This window comes from Canis aureus, chromosome 32 (genome assembly GCF_053574225.1).
Source record: "Canis aureus isolate CA01 chromosome 32, VMU_Caureus_v.1.0, whole genome shotgun sequence".
Taxonomy (NCBI): domain Eukaryota; kingdom Metazoa; phylum Chordata; class Mammalia; order Carnivora; family Canidae; genus Canis; species Canis aureus.
The window spans coordinates 5,778,111-5,798,443 of record NC_135642.1 but is presented as its reverse complement, the minus strand read 5'-3'; the positions used below and the strand labels follow the sequence as shown (position 1 = coordinate 5,798,443).

General features: G+C 39.2%; 1 protein-coding gene and 1 pseudogene across 5 annotated transcripts in view; one reads left to right on the top strand and one right to left on the bottom strand.

Moving 5' to 3' along the window:
• The window catches only part of LOC144302923 (glyceraldehyde-3-phosphate dehydrogenase-like), an 85,090-nt pseudogene that overhangs the window by 5,652 nt on the left and 59,105 nt on the right, over nucleotides 1-20,333 (bottom strand). The gene's annotated exons all lie outside the window — the stretch shown is intronic.
• Nucleotides 10,335-20,333, top strand: part of CHRM5 (cholinergic receptor muscarinic 5) — an 83,533-nt gene continuing 73,534 nt past the window's right edge. For 2 of the 4 annotated variants that reach the window (XR_013369916.1, XR_013369915.1), the window contains exons 1-2: nucleotides 10,341-10,458; nucleotides 12,657-13,720. The gene's annotated coding sequence lies outside the window, so the exon portion shown is untranslated. Of the gene's footprint in view, nucleotides 10,459-12,656; nucleotides 13,721-20,333 lie in introns of all 4 variants that reach the window. The other 2 variants (XM_077880440.1, XM_077880439.1) reach the window with 2 other exon arrangements.

Genomic DNA, 20,333 nt, shown 5'->3' with positions numbered 1-20,333 from the left:
CAGAGACACAGGCAGAGGGAGAAGCAGACTCCACGCAGGGAGCCTGATGTGGGACTCGATCCCAGATCCTGGGGTCACGCCCTAAGCCAAAGGCACAGGCTCAACCTCTGATCCACCCAGGTGTCCCAATGAATGTTCTTTGAATGAATACTAATCTATATTTTTAAGGACCATGCATAGATTGAAGTTCTCTTAGGGTTTAGAAAAGAGGTGCATCACTGTTGATTAACAATGTATGTCTTCAACCAAAGTCCTTCAGTCTAGACAGTATCTAGTAACATCACTAGAGTCGATGAACATTTAATCACAATTCAACTAGTTACATTACAACCAGTATGGAATATGATTCAGCAGTTTCTTAGAAAACAGAACATAAATCTACCCTAGGACCCCCCATTTCAAATCACTCCAAGGTATTTACCCAAGAGAAACGAAAACGTATGGCCACAAGGGGACTTGTACATAAGCGTTCATAGTTTTATTTATAATAGCCCAAAATTGGAACTATACAAGTATCTGTGGACTGGAGAAGTCATGAACAAATTGTGCTATATTTGTTTGATTAAAAATCAGTCAGCAATAAAAAAGGAATACGTTATATGCAACAATGTGTGTAAATCTCAGAATCATCACATTGTGCGGGAAAAGATAGGAGGATACATACCACATAATCCTAATTGTAGGCCTTTCAAGAACAGGCAAACTAATCATGGTGACAGAAATCAAACCATGGGTCCTTGGGGAGGGGAAAGAGAGGAGAAAAGCCCTTTCTGGAGCGATGGTAATGTTTTAGAGCAGCTATCTTCAAGGTCCTGTCCCTGAACCTGCAGCATCTGAATTGCTACAAATGGAAGTTCTCAAGTTTCTGCCCCAGACCTACAGAATCTGAAATTCTGGGGGTGGGCGCAGCAGCCTCTGCTTAGCAAGCCATCCTGGTACTTCTGAAGCATGCTTGAGGCTGAGCACCTCCACTCGGTTTGTGGCACATTTACACAGGTGTGTAAATGTTAAAGCTCACCAAAGAGTTCACTCAGGATCTGAGCTTTTAAGATTTGAGAGAGAGAGCGAGTGTGTGCACACACATGCATGAGAGTGTGATGTGGCACAGAAGGACAGAGAGAATCCTCAAACAAGCTCCCTGATGAGCACAGAGCCAACTCGGGCCCAATCCCAGGACCCTGAGATCATGACCAGAGCTGAAATCAAGAGTTGGCTGGCTGGACACTTAGCTGACTGAGTCACCCAAGCACCCTAGGATCTGAGCATTTTATAAGTAAACTATACCTCAATTTTTAAAATTTAGATATAATTCTTTAAATATCTTTAATCCCCCCAAAAAAAATAAAAATATAATCAAATAAATAAATAAATATCCTTCGCCCAAATGTGTCTCCTCCTCCTGTTTTCCTGACCTTGATAAGTGGCAAAATAATCCACCTAGGAGCCTGAATAACCCACCTAGGAACTTGAATCCCTTTTTTACTCCATACCCTCCTGTCCTCCACACAGTCAACCCCCTCCTCGTCCAGTGCAGTCTCTACAATGCCAGAGCTGTTGCCCTTCCTGCTGCTTTTTAAAAGACTGTGGCTCCCTTCTATCTATCTCAAGCATGAAGTCTACACTCCCTGGCAGGGCACCAAAACCCTCCAGCAACCTGGTCCCGGCCCAACACATCTAATCTGACGTCAGGCCACTGCCCCCTCGGGCTTCACCTCAGCATGGTCAGGGTACTGCTAACCTGCTGAGCATGTTCTGGCCTCCCAGCCTTTGTTCAGGCTGCCCACATCTCCCCCATGCCACCTCTCCCACTCCCCTGCTCCGTCAGTGCTAGCTACCCATTAAAACCCAGTGGCAATATCACCTCTTCTGTAAAAGTTCCCTATCCTCACAACCCAGGCAGAAATCACTGCTCACTGCTCCATGCTTACACTTTTCCTTCTTTGGAGAATATAGATCAACCTGCGTCTCTCTTTTTTTCACGCACATTTCGTTCTTAAAGGCTCTTCACTTTTAGGCAATCTCTTCCTATCGTTCCCTACTTATGGCCTTTCAGTAGGTCCTGATTGCCTACCAGGTGAAATTCAAATTTCTCAGCAGGAAGTTCAGGACAAGCCTATTGTCATGCCCCTGGCAGCTCTAACATCTCTCCCACCTCCCCCTGCCATTTAGTCAAAGCCGATAGCCCTGAAAGCACCAGGCTCTCCATGTGCTTCTCCTCCTGCCTAGAACTTCCTCCCCCCGACCACTTCCTCTTTCTTCATCTCCTCCTCCTGTGATTTCCTGTGAAATCGAGTCCCAGCGTCAGACTACAACAGCGAGTAACTGGTCATTAGGTTGGAGAAGTAGGAACAGACAACACAGAAGATCAGAAGCCAGGTAAGCTGGCATCAGAGCAAGAAGGAAGAGGAGGCGGAGCTGGGCCTTCTCTGCAGGTGCCGGAGAAATCACAGTGAGTACAGTGCAGCATCCCCCCACCCCCAGCAGCTCAGTTTAGTGGAGATTGGACAGACACACAAACAAGTCTCTACAACTCAGTGTGTGACCAAAGGATGCTACTAGACAAAGACACACAAGACAGGACACACATCAAATACATAGAGCCACAGATTTACGGGAGTTGTGAGATGTAAGCAAAGCTCAGAAGTCACAAAGAATAAGATGCTGTTGACTCCAGCACCATCAGAGCTATAGAGTATCAACTACTAAATTCCTGTTGAATTATGCGCCCTTAGAAAAGTCATTTAACTCTTCAGAGCCTCAATTTCCCAATTCCAAAAGAAAAGAACCTGGTCAGATACAGAGGTTTCCTTTAGCACTAAAATATTCACAAACCAAAGCAGAATCCTAGACACTGAACAAATACATGGACTTTTTCACAGGAGTAGAAAGGAGAGTGACTTTTGAATATTCAATTATAAGGGTAACCAAAAGCAATCAATAGATGGAATTTTATGTCATGTCAGTGAATAGGACATTGAATTTTCAAATCCTGAAAATGGCAGCTCAAAATGGAACTGCTGACACAACCTCCACCATAGTAGCAAATGCACGACCATCATCAGGTTGTTATGGCAACTAGAATACTTGGGTTAAAGAGAGGAAGAGAGTCTGTGTGTGTGTGGCAGATTCTCTTGCCATTCCCATCAGAATTATTTTTAATGTTTTACATATAATCTCAAACTATATTCTTCACTTAGCACATAACAAGCCTCCTGTTAATGTTTTGGAATAAACAAGAAAAATGGGCTTCATAAAATTGGCCAGGGGGGGCTAGGGGAAGGTCAAGGAGTACCTAGCCAAGGTCTACTCCCAATTCAGCTTAATATACATCCCCTAAGAAAGCTCCCCTTACCTCTCCTAGTGAAATTAGCTATTTCCTCCCACATGGAAGACCCACTTTACCTCTCCTTCTCTAACAGCTTTAATACCTGACCCACTAAAGGGCAACATTGTTCATTTATATGCTTGTCTCCCTCAGTCCATGTCAGCTGCTTGGAAACAGAGTTTATCCTTAGTTACCTTTATACATCCAGTGCCTAGAACAAGGCAGTTATTGTAGGTGTTAAAATGTTCAACTCAGAACTGAAGAATCAACCCTATCAAATTATAAATATGAAATCTCTCTACAGGAACAATATAATTTTTTTACCTTATCAAATGTATTTCTTGTAAAACATATTTCATTTTTCTTATTATTCATAAGAATTTCTCCTAGGAGAGAAATCGAGAATTTTTTTAAAAGATTTTATTTATTTCTTCATGAGAGACACAGAGAGAGAAGCAGAGACAAAGGCAGAGGGAGAAGCAGGCTTCTCACAGGGAGCCCGATGCAGAACTCGGTCCCAGGACCCCAGGGCCACGACCTGAGCCAAAAGCAGACGTTCAACCACTGAGCCACCCAGGCGTCTCAGAAATGGAGAATTCAGTGGTATGGAGAATTCATGGAAAGAACCATAGGCTGGGATTCTGATTCCAGGGATTCTACTGTTCAACATACTTCCTATTAATCAGTCATAAGATCTGCCTCCTTGGGTAAATGCCAACCTCCCTGATGCTCAGCATTCTCACCTAGAAAATGAGGTGTCTGTGCCATCTAAGAGCCCCTCCTGTATAAGAACCTGTGTAACCAATACATGTTTTTAAAGCATTAAAGAAATATGAACATGTTGGAATGCCTGGGTGGCTCACAATTGGTTAAGCATGTGCCATCGACTCAGGTAATGATCCTGGGGTCCTGGGATTCTGCTTCTCCCTCTCGCTCTGCCCCTCCCTCTGCTGTTCCTCCTCTTGTGCGTTCTCTCTCTCTCTCTCTCTCTGATAAATAAATATAATCTTAAAAAAGAAAAATTTGAACATGTCAAAAACCATTCATGGAAGGTTTTAAGAAAATGATTCTCAAGCACATTTCATATTTAGAGAAGAAGTGGAAGCATACATGATATTCATTCCTAGAGTGGCTTTTTCCAACCACACCACATACAGGCAGATAATATTTATCAGTTTCTTTCCTACCTCCCTGGAATACCTGCAAGGAGAGAAGTTACAATGAGTACATGTTGCATGTAAATAGCAGAGACAAAAATAATAATAATAATAAACAAAGTGAGGTGAAAAACCATCATGTGAAACACAGAAAAAGATTTATTTACAAAGGTAACACTTCAGAGTATATGGATTCCCACATACAGAGCCTGTATTCTTTCACATGCCTCAAGTTTTTGAGAAGGTAAGAATTCTCAGATCCAGTCATCCTAGTCAATATTCTCTCTCTTGATCTTCCCCTTCCCAAAGCTGCTCCTTCTCCAGCTTCCCCCCATTTCAGCAAATGGCATCTCCAACCTCTTACTCAAACCAGACTTGAGAGAGTCATTTTCAACCCTTTACTCTCCATCATACCCCGACACCCAATTCATCAGCGATTTCTCTTACACCTCCAAAACACTCTTCTAATCTGTCCACTTCTCTCCTTTTGCATTGCTACTACCTTAGCATAAGGTCAGGGACTAAATGTTTGCTGCCAAAATTCTTACAGTGAATCCCTAACCCTCCAGTATGATGATATTAGAAGGGAAGGCCTGGGGTGGGAGGCAGCATTGGGTTCAGATGAGGTCACAGCAGTGGAGCCCCCAGAGGAAACTCCAGCATCCTCTCTGTGAGGACAGAGCAAGAAAGCAGCTGTCTGCAAGCCAGAAAGAGAACCCTCACCAGAACCTGGTCATGCTGGCACCTGATCTCAGACTTCTCAGGCACCAGGACTATGAGGAACAAATGTGTGTTAAGTCACACAGTCTCTGGTATTTTAGTATAGCAGCCCAAGTTAAGATAGGAACCGTCATATTTTGCCCAGATCATTACAATAATCTCCCTACTGCTCTACCAATTTCTTAATTTCTTACCATACCCACACAGGACTCAAGAGAGATCTTTTAAAAACATAGCAAATCATGACATACCCCTGCCTAAAACCTTTAACTTTGGGCAGCCCTGGTGGTGCAGCAGTTTAGTGCCACCTGCAGGCCGGGGTGTGATCCTGGAGACCAGGGATCGAGTCCCACATCGGGCTCCCTGCATGGGACCTGCTTCTCCCTCTGCCTGTGTCTCTGCCTCTCTCTCTCGCTCTGTGTCTCTCATGAATAAATAAAAAATAAAATCTTTAAAAAAAAAAAAACTTTAACTCCCCCCCTTATCTGTCTACGTGTCATTACACAGTTATGATTATTTGCACTTATTCATGCTCACACTAAAAATGCACCTACTATTTCTCACTCATAGAACTATACCCTAGAATTTATCCCAAGCAGCTTATACTACCCAATCCTGGGGCCCTTCTTTTACTCTGTCTTTCAAATAATTTACAAAAACATTAAATGCAAACTGTCTCAACTCCTGGAATATGCCCAAAGTTCTTCCATTCTAAGAACTGATGTCTCTTCCTATACTTTTCTTGCTGGCTCAAATGACCTATTCACATAAAGGCCCCAAGATTATTTATATAGTTAGCTATTTATTAAGGTTTTTAAAACAGAATTTAAGGTATAAACTTAGTCATAATATATTTTTTTAAATCTAAAATACAACCTCCACTTGTTTCTAGTCACCAGTATATTTATTTCTAAAACCAAGCTACCTTTTCATCAGTAATTGTTCACCTAAGTATCCAAGTATTCTACACTTTTAAAAAATAGAAGGTCTCTAATCTTTAATGATCAGAATTCCCTCTAGAACTTTCCTTACAGATAAAAGACTAACAAATTGCCATGCTTCTCCAATTTCAGCCTTAACTTCTTTTAAAACTCACAAATGCTATTAGTTCAAAATATCCACATAAAAATGCTTGTGAAATGTGTAACCATTAAACTGATAACTACTGAATCAAAATTTGGGTCTTCCTAATAATGGAACAGACACCACTAAAGAGACAACTACTCCAAACAGTTAACTGTTTTGTATGAAAAGGAAAAATTGCACTAAAACACATTGTGTAACATGGATGGTTGGACATTACCCTGAAGTCCCTTCCAGCACTAAAATTAAATTAAATTCCATAATAATAATGACAACTGCCAACATTTATTGGGCACTTGCCCTCAATGTCCCACGCACTATGCGAGGAGCTTTTCATGGATCATTCACAGTATGTCTAGAAGCACATTACCATGAGACACTTCCCCATTTAAACTCCCCTAACATACAAGGGATTCAAACAGGACACAGATCCTTTCTAAAAAATTTCTCTGGTATAAAGGAAAAATTGATACAGAAGGCCCTAAGTTATGGGGCTTGCTTTGTTCCCTGGGATTGGGAGAAGCTGACTGCTGTAAGAAGTTGTTACCTAAAGATCGGATGCCTAGAGCTGCTGAGAAGGGCACCAGGAAACAAAAACCAGAGTCCAGCCAAATAGCCCTGCTGCCCCAGGGAATGGCTCCTTGCCAGACTGATGAAGACACAGCACCAGGGCGCATCACGAAAGTGATCTGAGTATAGATGAAGAAAGACAAGAAAGTTCAAGAGCATTAGTGGCACTGATAAATCTGGAAATCTGAAGGGCCCTGGTAATAGGGATCTAGAAGTATGTTGGACGTGGCCATGCCCAACATACAGTTTTGTGGCCGTGTGGTTATACTTCAGTGTCTCGACTATACTGAAGAGTTCTCAGGGGCAGGGACCTTACCATTTTTTGAATCTACCCCCAGGACATAGCACAGCCTAGGACCCAGAACATAAAAAGCACTTAATAAATATATAAGGGGAAATATCAGTAACTAATCTCCATTAGTTATGGGGCACATATTTATTCCACTTACTGGGGTGTACCTATAAAATCAGAGCTTTCTAAAGTGAGGTCTGGAGACCTCTAGTGGTTACCTACAGTTCACTGGAAGTCAAAACCTGAAGGGCAAAATGTAAAGGGCCAAACGCCAGGACACAGGTTAAGGCCCAAGGTGAGTGAGACAAGGGAATGCTATCATAGAGTAACGAACTAAAGAAGTTTTTAAAATGAGACATTTTTAAAAGTCAAAATAAGATAAAAATGGAGTCAGCTTACCTGGATGAGATACATCTGAAGAAAGCAATAGTTTCCTAATAATCAATTTTATCATAAAACACCAATAAATCTGGTTTGTATTCCCTCAGCATCACATGAAGTTTTTAATTCTTTTAGCTAAATATAAAGGACTCGTATGCTAAAGCATATTGCTATTTGAGAGACTATAAGAGAAAAAATGAACAATTTTGTAGAAAAAAAGATCACCCCTTTATAAATTCTGAGCACGAAGGAAGCATTCATTTTATATTACACTCAGTATCTTTTTCTCAAAGATAGTCAACTCTTGGCATCATCCACCAGTGTTCTGGTGTCTCTGAAACTGCAGACCTCATTTTGGTAGAAAGCTGGTGAGCCCAGAGAGCCACCACTCTTTCAAAATTCTCCGAGTCTCACACTTAAAGAGAAAATCTCCATTGTGTTTTTTTCTCAGTAAAGAATCTCTCTGGATTCTGGGCTCTGGAACCACCTTCCCTGGATTCATATCACAGATCAATGTTTTATTAATTAAGTCAAGTTACTTAAGCTCTTCACATCTGTTTCCTCCTTTATAAAACAAAAATAACAGTCTGCATCAAGGCTGTGAAAGTAGATGTACTGTATGTTCCAAGAACCTAGTAGTGTTGTGCACCTATAAGGAATCAGGAAGTATTTAGTAGTTATTTCAATTAAATGGCTAAAATGATCTAGAATGACCCAAGTAAGCCAACAAAGATTTGATGTCTTTAACAAAGGCAACAAGAAAAATATATTTTAGAAAGAGATTGCAAGATTCTACAATACTCTCTTATAGTGCAACTTTTTCTTGGTTTATTAACTAAAATAATCACATTCAGTTGAGATTACAAATATTTAAACTGTCCTAAAGATAAGTAGTAGCTACAGAAGAAACCTTTAACCACAAATCCTACTCACTTAAGAACTAGAGAACATAAAGAGGGGACTTTTCTTTTCTTTATAAAAGCTGTTAGAATTTTGCAAATACTCAAAAACACCTGTAAGCATACTTCTTAGGTATGGACCAAATGTTCATACAAGGATGAATTCTGAGGGTGAAAATAATCTTATTATACAGAAAGGACTTTAAAATCCTATGAAGCCTATGAAACTTCTAAGTTGTTTGGTCAAATTTATGACGGAAACAGGAGTTTAGATCAAATATGATGGTTGCAAAGATGGGAGATGGGAATTGAGACATGTGAAAAGAAAACTGCTTTATTATATGCATCAGAGAGAACATAAAGTCCATTTCCCTGAGACACTCACTCCTTTCCCTCATATGGGAGGGGAAGACAGGAAGGGATAAGCCATCTGCCCAACCAGCAACTTGACCAATCAGACATCTGAATAATATTTACAGGAATGACTCAATGCTTTTGGAGAAAAATGATTCACACAATGGCTGAAGTACACCTGCTTTTTTGGTTTGGAACTCTCCAGGGTCACTGCTTGAGCCACTGCTTGAGTTTTTCTATTCAGTTTATAGTTAGTGCTGGGAGATAAATGATTTGAAATCAAGTCAGGGCTTATACCCAAAATACACTCATAATCTATTAGTCTAGTTTCCTCTACAGCCACTCTGTCACCAACTATACAATGTCCTATAGTAGAAACTGCAGATTTACAAAATGACCACTTAATGTTGATATTGCATTACACATGATCAAGGGCGAAAATTACAGAGATAACTTAGAAAGGAAAAAAGAAGCCTTTTTCCATTCAATTTATCTATATGTAATGGTCACAGTCAGTAATTCTTTATCAAACTTTCAATAAAGCATTTATGTAGGTAATAAAACACATATATTCCTTGCTCGGCAAGATTTAAGAGAGGACAGGCTTTTAATTTTGGGGCGGGGAGGTGGACTGGCAGTGCCATCAGAGGCTTTATTTGGGAAAAGACACTTGAATTGGCTTTTGGTTGGGGGCATGGACAAGAGGGGGTACCCAGGGCAGTAGACTCCCCCTAAGGGTAGGCTGAGGACTGGGGCTGGACCTTAGGTGGGTCTCTAAGGCAAGGCTCCCCTGCACAGCTCCTTCCCCCAAAGGCTTTATGGGGGCCACAAGAGCAAGGAGGCTAGGAGGGCCCACAGTGGCTTATTCACTTGGGCAGGATGTCAGACTCAGACACCAGCTTCCCATCTCAATCTTCTTCACAACCATGGCTTTGAAGATGCTGCCGCGGCTGAAGGAATTGCCAGGGCCAAAGCTGGACTGGACGGAGCTCTGGCCATAGTTGAGGCCAGGGCTTGTGAGGCCCCCATAAGCCAAGTTCAGGCCACCTGAGTAGCCGCCGGTGGTCTTCGTATGAACACATGTTCATATGTTACGAACTCATGTTCTGCATCCCAGACTCCAGCTGGCTCTCCTCACCCTCCAGCAGCTTGCAGTAGGTGGCAATCTTGATGTCCAGGGCCAGCCTGACCATTCGTGAGCTCCTGGTACTCGCGCAGCTGCCGGGTCATGTCCTGCTTGGCTCGCTGCAGGGCGGCCTCCAGCTCGGCCACCTTGGCATTGGCATCCTTAACGGTCAGCTCCCTGCGCTGCTCGGCATCGGTGACGGCAGCCTCCAGGGCAGCCTTCTAGTTTTGAGGGCTTTGATCTCAGTCTGGGGGCAGCTGATGCTCTAGTTCATCTCAGAAATGTCCGTCTTCGTGCGACATAAGTCATCCCCATACTTTCCAGCTAATGTCTGCAGCTCCTTGCACTTGATCTGGTACATGGTCTCAGCCTTGGCCTGGCTGCAGTTGGCGATGTCCTCATAATGGGCTTTGACCTCAGCTGTGATGCCATCCAGGTCCAGGGAGCGGCTGTTGTCCATGGACAGCACCACGGACGTGCCCGAGATCTGGAACTGCGGCTCACAGATCTCCTCTTCATACAGGCTTTTAAAGGGATCATTTGAGTACACAGTAAGTGCTACACAGAACTACCAAACAATTGTGTGCTAACAGGACAGAGAGCAGGGGCCGGAGTCAGGGATGTGCCTCCTTCCAAAAACCTTTGGAGAGCAGTATTCTGAAGCCCTCCATAAAACTGGGAGCATGCTCCCTAGCAATACCTTTGAACCTGGCTATAATCCCCATCCACACTTTTTCAATGGCTCCCCATATTCTGCCTTCCTCATTCTCCTTCATCTAGCTAACCTAAAAGATGGCAAGAGAGAAAGGAGTGGGGGCCCGTGAGGGCCTCACGGAATGAGTGTCTGCCTTTGGCTCAGGGCATGACCCCAGGGTCCCAGGATCCAGGCCCACATTGGGCTCCCCACAGGGAGTCTGCTTCTCCCTCTGCCTGTGTATCTAGCCCTCTCTCTGTATCTCTCATGAATAAATAAAATCTATTTTTAAAAAAATTAAAATAGCTTCTTCATAAAAAAAAGAAAAGAAAAAAAGAAGTGGGATCAAAGAGAAACAAAATCTGAATGAGAATCAATTTCAGTGGGAGACAGCGCAGCACACAGTAATGTCAGGATCCTATACTACTACATTCCTGAAAAAGTTGAGTAGATGGCCAGATGGCTCTACTTTTTCAGAAAGGAGCTGAGAGTGCCAGAAAAATAAAAATTCATAGGAAAGGAAAAATCTGATATTAATGTTAAATTATAAAATAATTTCTATGATTATGTGTAATTATATAATATCATAGTCATTGGCCCCATTTGGTTTTTACTTCTCTTTCAGTCTTCACAGAAGTTGAAGTCACATTCATGCTGAAACATGGCTCAGTAATCAATAGTTTGAAACTTGGGCTATTTATTATAACAATGCTCTATTGTGTTTGATAAGGTGAATAAGCAAGATGGTTTTTGTTAGCAATAAAGTAGAATTGACCCTGGGATGTATTTCATCAAATTTGCCCAGCCCAAAAGGTAGTAGCCTCAATAGCTTGGGGACAGAATTTTGAACTACATACCCCAGGACAAATCATGAAAAGCTTGCAAAAAGCAATGGACCTCACCAATAGTCAATCATAGCCACATAAACTCACATTCCTTTTCACTTATTATCTTGCATAATGTTAATGGGGAAAAGGTTCAAGAAAATATCTTAGAGATATGTCCTCTTATGTAGAGATTCATATTGTAAGCATATATGGAAGACTACTCTAAAACTAAATTTTATTTCTTTATCACATGTGATCATCTAAGTTAGTGTCTGAAATTCTAATGCCTAACAACTATAAGTAATACACGGACTTTGTATAGAATCTAATTTTTAAAAAACCTAGGTCAAGAGACAGTTCCTGAGGCATGAAAAACCTGAAGCAGGCTGGACACCATCTGGCCCAAAGAATTATTAACAATTAACTCCCAACTTAACTACTGCTCATTATAATTGTTGTTAGGTGCAATAATGGCACAGTGGTCAAAGGGAGAAGGTGTCCATGTGTGCTAACATGCAGAGGGGAATGAGATTTGCTCTAAAACCTCTCATCTAAGAAAAAAAAAAGTTACATGAAGCAAATATGGCAAGAATCTTGGTAATTACTAAATCTGGGTAATGGGTTTATGAAAGTTCATACATTATTTTTTCTTAGTTTTTTTTTTTTTAAGATTTTATTTATTTATTCATGAGAGACACAGAAGCAGAGGGAGAAGAAGCAGGCTCCATGCAGGGAGCCTGATGTGGGACTCAGTCCGGGAACTCCAGGATCACACCCTGAGTTGAAGGCAGATGCTCAACCACTGGGCCACCTAGGCGTCCCTTTTTCTTAGTCTTGTGTAAGTTTGAAGTTGTTTGTGATTTTAAAAAACATTTTAAAAGCATTTATTGTCTAGAAATACCCCTAAAAGGACTCTATGAAAGGATAGGAAAAGGAAAAAAATCTTGCATTACATAAAAAATGAATTACAAACATCATAAAATTGACAGTTTTAGATCTAGTCTTTTACACAGCTACTCAGAATTCCATCTAATATTTTTAAATAAAGATGCTGCTAAAATTTTATACTAAATGATGATTCATAATGTTCTATTCCAAAGCAACAAAAGGCATGTGCCCAAAAGACACATAAAAACAGGTGTGCCTCTCACAAAAAGCAGCCTTTTCCCTGCTACAAATTTGTAAAAGCTCGCAATATATTTTTCTTTTTAAAATTGTCCTTCTTTAGAGAAAACGATGAAAAACCAGCTCAGCAGAATGTCTGCAAATAATGCAAAGGTAAAATACAGAGTCCTTTCTTCCAGCCAAAAGGACGAACAGGGGGGAGAATAAATGAACATTTTCAAGAGCTTTTTGGAACCTTATTCCAACTTCCCCTCTGCTCAGCTCTCGTCTTCTTGTGCAAGATCGTCACTTAACTGTCTGTCAAAACAAATCTTGCCTATTCTACCTGGACCACATTCCAACCTGCAGCTCTTCTGAATTCCCTTCACAACAAGCTGCTCAGAGAACACCTATCAGACTGAATGCGCTCATCTGCTCCCTTCCTTGTTTCCTTTCAGGGCACATTGCTGTCCATCAGGAGAAGTAATTAATGGGTTTATTATGTATGGAAGCGTCATCCCTTCAGTTTGCTGTCTGGTCTGAATAGCTCCTATCAGCTCTTCATTCATGCCAAGGATGCTCACTGTCCGGAGAGATGATACCTCCTTCGGGTTTTTCCCTCCCTCCTCACAAGCCAGCGTACCAGAACTATGTGTTGCAGAGGTGCAAGGAAGGCAGAAGAAACCCCCTCATCCTCTACAAAAATGAAGCCAAAGGACTGAAAAGTTGGTAGAGGAAAGCCAGAGAGTGCCAGAGAAGATCTGGGCTTCAGGTCAGCATAATTTTTTAAAGCAACTTGATCTGGGGGCATGTGTAATTCTGAACGATGGACAGCAGAACTTTTCCAGAAGGTAAAGACATCTACACAAAGGGCCCAGATTTCTCAATGAATTTTTAATAAGTTCTGAACACTCAAGTTGTCTGTGGTCAGATCAACTGCTGGTATTGGATAAGGAAAGGCAAAAGTCACCCTCTATCTCTATGATCCTGTCCACATGGAACCTTCATCTATCGCGTGCTGTCTTAACTGATGCTCCAGGATTACCAAGAATACAGCTCGAGAGACATTGCAAGAAACCACAGTGGTGAACGAAAACACGCAGGCAAAGTAGAAAAGGATTTCAGGCACCGAAGCTTACTATTTCCAGCCAGAATTAGATTACTGAGCTTCAAACACACCACTGCCAGGTAAGATTTAATTTTATAACGTTACTTTATATCCTGACAACTGAAACTAACATGCTGATGCTGTGAATGAGCCAGCAGATCTGAATTTCATGTGATCCTCCCTTTTAGCTTTATGCAGATCTGAGCCTTCTGAGGTAAACACTTGCTTTTACTTATGCTGCATAAACTACTCATTCGTCACTAGATTAAAACAGCCCCAAAAATCTCATTCATTTTTCACTAGATAGGTCCCATCTTTATCTTCATTTTTTAAATCCCAATTTTGTTTTATTTAAGAGCTTGAAAAAAAAATGCATGAAGAAAAAAAAAAAAAAAAAATGCATGAAGAGAGCCCTGAATGGGGCACAAGAGCCATTCACAGATGCTATATACCAAACATATTCAAATGAAATTGGTTTCCCAGGGCATTTGGTAAAACAAAGAAATATTAATGCATTTTTAATATTTCTATTAATGCAAGAGAATAAAGCTCAGTAACTGATTTTTATCATTACAAAACAAGAAAAGCTGTGATATCACTCTCATTCACACCAGAGAAAAACAATCTCTAGCAAACTATGGTATAGCACTGCAGTGAATGGGATTAATTTACCCTAATAGTACCGGGCAGATTGTTGTAACAGACTAAATAAGGACATTTTTCTGATTTAACAACAGAACAAAAAGATGTCTGGTATTTTAATACCTCAAAAGCTTTAACTCAGATCAATGGTCCAAGGAGCAAAATATAAAAATCTACTGGAGCCATCAAAGAATTTTAAAGGGTATAAGTGCCTTTTAGAAATTCCCTAGAAATTACTCTGTAATGAGACTTCCAGAGACTTTTATATATATATAATATATATTTAAAAAAAAAACAGAAAAGATAGTCAGATTTTTAATTCTCTACATAGATATTGGGCAAAATCCAACTATATTAGTTTGCATATAGATTCAACAGGAAAAGTTCAAATCTTAATCTTTTTACAAAGAAGCCCTAAAATAAATAATACATTTCTATTACCTTAGAAAACAAGAGATAAAAGAAACAATAGAAGCATATCACACCTAACAATAGATATGATCTGATACTACAAGGAAAGTTATCAGAAGTAATTCAGTGCCTGTCTAAAAAAAAAAAAAAAAAAGAAAGTCAAGTTTGAAATTTTTCTCTTCCATTTCACAAAAGTCTTACTTTTTTTAAAGCCTAATTAATAGAGTGAATTACATGATCTCTTCACTCTTCAGAACTATCCATAAAGAACCTTAAGTAGCCTCTTTTGCATCTGAATTCATTACAGAATTTACTTATCATTTTCCAGTACCAAGGAAAGCAGCAATTTACATACAGTGATGGGATAATGTGCCAGTTTGTTTCAGAGAAAAATCTTCATTTCAAAATACTTCCTTTGTATACCAGCCCTAATTTAAAAATATTGGTTTTTACCTACATCCAGACTTACCTGAACCCTTAAGGATTCTTTTCATCTTTTTTATCCTTATTATGATATCATACTTGGTAACTGACATGCTTAGAAAATAGGCCTATGTTTTATAAGTGAAAAATATCACTGTTTCACCTCAATAATTAAGGAGTCCTTTTTTTTTTTTTTTTAATTAAGTTGGGCAAAAAAAAGGAGATTCACAACATTATGCTCAAACCATTTGCTTCCAGTAAACAGAACTGAAAGGGGCATAAAATTACACTCATGAAGTCTAATGGATTTTATTTACTCACTGGAATGTACACCAGTTTGGGGACTCTGCTTCTATGACTTCTGATGACAATGATGGACAAACAGATACTATCCTCAGCTTCAGTCCCAATTTATTTTTGTTTTCCTTCCTATCTAAATCAAGGGCTTTTTTCTCTGTAATAATGCATTCTGAATAATAATTACTGAGGTTTAAATAACAGTTTTCAAAAAAAAAAAAAAAAACATTCTACAGTAATTTGGGATAATCTACATTTTCCTGTTCATTTTAGTGAAAAAAGTGAAGGCAGCACATTTACTACTTTTAAACACATCATTTGTTAATGATGTGCTGAAATATTGAAAATTGCTTCAAAGCCAGCATCTCACGAGTACAAATAGATAAGGAATTTTATGCTTTTAGATACTAGATTAAGATTAAGATTTGGATTATTTATGGGAGTTTTTCCCTTTTGTTAATAGATTTAATAATTAAAGAGGTTTTGAATATTCTTAGGAAGTATTTGGTGATTGCCTAATTGTTTCTATAATTTAGAATGTATTTAATGCTCACATATTATGTAAAAGTATTATATTATAAAAGTAACATGATTGTGTTATGTTGGATTCTTTCATAGAAATGAAGCAAATATTAGCAACCATATCTTTACAATTATATCTATTAGTATATTCATAGATTCTGCTCACTTCAAATCATTCAAAAGCTATAAACTTTTGGCTTACACCATGAGAACATAAAAGTCATACAGGTCAAAATAAAGTATACCCATTTAGTGTCTCTGTTGACTTTTTTTTTTAGACTGGTATGTCATCTTTGTCTGAAATAACAAGCAACATAATTTTGCATGTGAAATTAGGAATATACCTAAAATTTATTCTTAAGTGAAAACATTTAACTTAACGGGACTGGCACTACACAATATTTTTAACTCAATTAAAAAAAAAAAAGCATTTACTGATACCTGCATTATTTTAATTCTCAAATTTTGACTTAGAATTTTTGAATGAATTTTTCTCATTCCAGTGCAATGGTAAAGTTTTTCAAGCTTAAGTCAAAAGGGTATCTCAACTAGCCAATGTATTTGTTCCTCCTCATGGTTAACTTTCTTTATGAATAGATCGAATTTGAATAAGGATGATGGTTCATCATGGAGATTTATCTCCTCTTGGGTTTCTTCCTGCTGAGAGAGAATAATCTTTGGTTTTATGACATCACAAGTCTATAGCTGGGGAAGTGGCTGTGATATCAAACAGATGATTATATCCTTTCAGTGTGAACAAGCTGCAAAGAGACAAGAGCACTGTCTTTTCAAGTCATGTCACAGAGACACTAAAGAGACACATGACAGAAACCGAATTAGAGAAGGATGCTTTCATTGCATTTGTCACTTTTACAGCATCAACTACTCAAGATGAAAGTGCCATTTCATAGCTTACTTCATTAATAATTGAAAAGAGGAAGTAAACATTGTGTTAATAAAACTCACAGATGATAAAATGGAAGTAAGGAAAGTAGCAGTAAGCAACTGTACAATGATGGAAAAGGAATGTAGAGAATCAGGGAGAACTGGTGCAAAATTTCACCCTGGTCCCCAGAGAAATACTGACACTACTCTCGAAATGGTAATGAATTTCTCCAAATGAGCAAGGGACTCCTAAGTTGTACAGTGATCTCATGACATAAATTAATTAGTTCGTGGCACAAAAAATAGTATGATAACATGCAGGCAGGGAGAGGTTGGTGATCCTTTTAAGAAAACTTAGTTCATAAAATAAAAGGAATAGCTCTTTAATAAGCAGAATTGCTGTGTTCTATCAGTCAGCAAAAATTTGCAAAAATAAAAGTACATTGGGACTTAGGGCTCAACAAAGCAGACATCATGAGAGCTCCTCTTACAAACACACGTACATAGATGGACCATCTCTCCTCTAACTCTTAGGCAGCTCTAGCTGCAAAGGACAAATCAAAACCAACAATTCTTCTACGTTGAACACATGTGTAATTTAACCCTGATGAGGTGCAATAGCCTCAATGCAAAATACCCATCATTTGTGTCTTAGCCTCCTAGGTTCACAGCCTATATATAGATTTTAAAAATGGTAACTCCATGAATAACTACAAGCCAAACAGACATTTGTCACCTACAGTTACAGTTTGCTTGAAACAATGGTGTATTAGAGAATTATTAAAGCATTTATACAGTCTTATGTACTGGATAATAACTACCAGTTTATTGTCAACAGTTGTTTGAAGATCCTGCTATCCTCCATGTTGCACATGGTATTGGAGGCATTAGTAAAATAATTCAAGAATCCAGATCAATCAGAAAACATTACCACTTTCACAGACCATAGCTTGAGGTTACTCTGTTGGTATCAGAATACATACACCTTCCTATTTACTGCTTATTACTATATACATGCTGCATGGAATAATGTGCCCTTTGGGTGGCAAAAGTCAGTTTCCAGTTCAATTATCCCAGTAAGAATGAAGCTGTCCAAAAGGATCTAAATTGGCCTGTTAAAAAGTGATTACAGAAGATTTTGAATAAGAATTTTGCAAGAGAAATTGAAAAGATACTAACTACAGTCAGCTTTCTGATTCATTCAAAGAGTAGGGGAAGTGACATACTTAAATATTTTACATTTATTCTGTGTTCTCTCTGTGTGAAAAATAAAAAGAATAAATCTATCCAAGTACATAGCCAAATTTCCCTTGAGCTTAAAAGCCATGGTATCATCAGATTAATCTGTTATATCTATGTCAACAATGATGATCTCTTTCAAACCAGGAATAAAGGCTAAAGCCTATGCTGCACAGCATCCTCATGATAGAATCCAAAGTAAGAAAGTGTCCAACGAGGCCAGCATTGCTCTAGAATTCATCCACGTGTGTTGGGATGCAGCCAAGATGCAGCCAGCTACTGTCTCTAGAAGTACTGAGGGCATGTGGACAAATGGCTTTATTGAGTCTGGTTTAATCTTAAGATTTTTTTTGAGCTTTGGCATCCTCTTTTCTTTTCGTTTCCTTTTTTTTTTTTTTTTTAAGCAGTGATACATTGTTTCAAACAAGATCTTAGATAAAACCTCAAGACATAAAACACATAAAAGACACAGAGCACATAAACTTGGTTGGGTCCAGATAGAAAGCACAGAGCCCTGCTGGCTAGAAAACTCCTTTTCACCCCATCTCTCCTAATGCTCTTTCCTCTCTATGCTTCTTGGAACAATCCTAAGGTAGATTTGTTGTAATTGTTCTGCCATCTAGAGGAGCTACAAAGGTATTCTTTGCTATTTTAACTCATGCATTCGATTCCATACAGACATTGCCAAATAGTCTGACTCCTGGCTTGAGTTATGTCAAGCAGTAGCTTTTTCTAACCCAAGTGGGCACAGGCAGGCTGCAAAACACTGCTGCTTAGACATGCACAATGCCACTCCATTATTCTGTTGTCTCAACAATGATCAAGAAACCAAGACCTAAGTTTGAAATTAATTACAAGTAGATAAACAAGGATTAAACATCTATAATTTGGAATGCCTGGATGGCTCAGTCAGAGTCAGGAGTTTCGGTGTCCCCACTGGGTATAGAGTTTATTTTTAAAAAATAATAATAAAATGATTAAAATAAATTCATTCTCCTATTCTTTAAAAAAAAAGAAAGATTAAACATCTATAATTTTGGTTAGAATATCCCAGAAGCAACTAAAATTAACAGCTCAGAAAATTATACGCAGTCAAGAAGGCATGGAAATGAAACAAGAATTTGTCATAATAGGAGGAGTGTCTACTGCTATGACTCAAACACTGCGCTGTCTATGAACGTCTGGAAAAGAGACTTATCTGAGTGATTCGCCTCCAAGTATCTAGAGCTTTAGGTTAAAACCCAACCTATAGAAGCCTCAGTTTTCCCAACTAAGAAGTGAAAGATTTGGACCAAATGCTTCCTAAAGTGGTCTTCAGAGTGAGCATTCTATGCTGCCTTTTGAAGAATGAGGAAAAAAGACACCAAAGATGCAGAACACACCAGCTTCACTCAACTGAAAGCAGCTAATCTGGCACGCTAGGGAATCATAAAGGGCAGTGCAGAGAGGCAAGGGGCAACTTAAGTAATCAAGAAAAAAGCAGCTCACATGGAGCTGTATTATTTTTCCTTATGAACGCTGGTCAGTAGGATAGCAGGAGCAACACAGGAGATTTTAAACTGGAATTAGAAGAAACTATTGAAGGGAACACTAACTTGTTCTAGGTAGGACTTTGTTATGTAATGACAAACTATTCTCTGGGTTTCAAAACAAGAAACTCATTTTTTGCTATAATTTTGAGTGTTAAAAAAAAAAAAGCTTAAAGATAACAGGGAAGAAAATTTAAGATATTCTGGCTGAATTAGTGTTTGTTTGTTTTTCCAATGACACTATAGTAAACAAGTATGGCTCATCGCAACCAGGCAGAGAGGAGAGGAAGTACTAGGATATCAAACATGCAGAGCTGAAGATACAGGATTTTAAAGTTACATCGGGAGCAGCAAATTCTTATTTAGAAATTATACTGCATAGCTGACAGACATTCACACTCCTACACAGTAGGTATTTAATAATGTCTTTTTTGTTAGCAGCATACCCTTCAAGTACCAGTGCACTGGGAATGGTACAACTTGACAAGATCTTACTGAGCAGCCTGTTCTTAAATGATTTCACTTTACCTATTGCTTTACTTCTAGAAAGGTGCCCTGGTATAGTCCTACACATGGACACTCCAGTAGACTGCCTCCCAAGCAACGTTCCCTCCAATTTCTCCATCTGTGGCCTGATGGCCAGATACAATGTGAGCACAAGATAGGAATCTTAAATGTTCACATATGGGTTTCCTGGGAGCGGTACCAGGAGGGCAGACAATACATACATGAGTAGAACATAAAA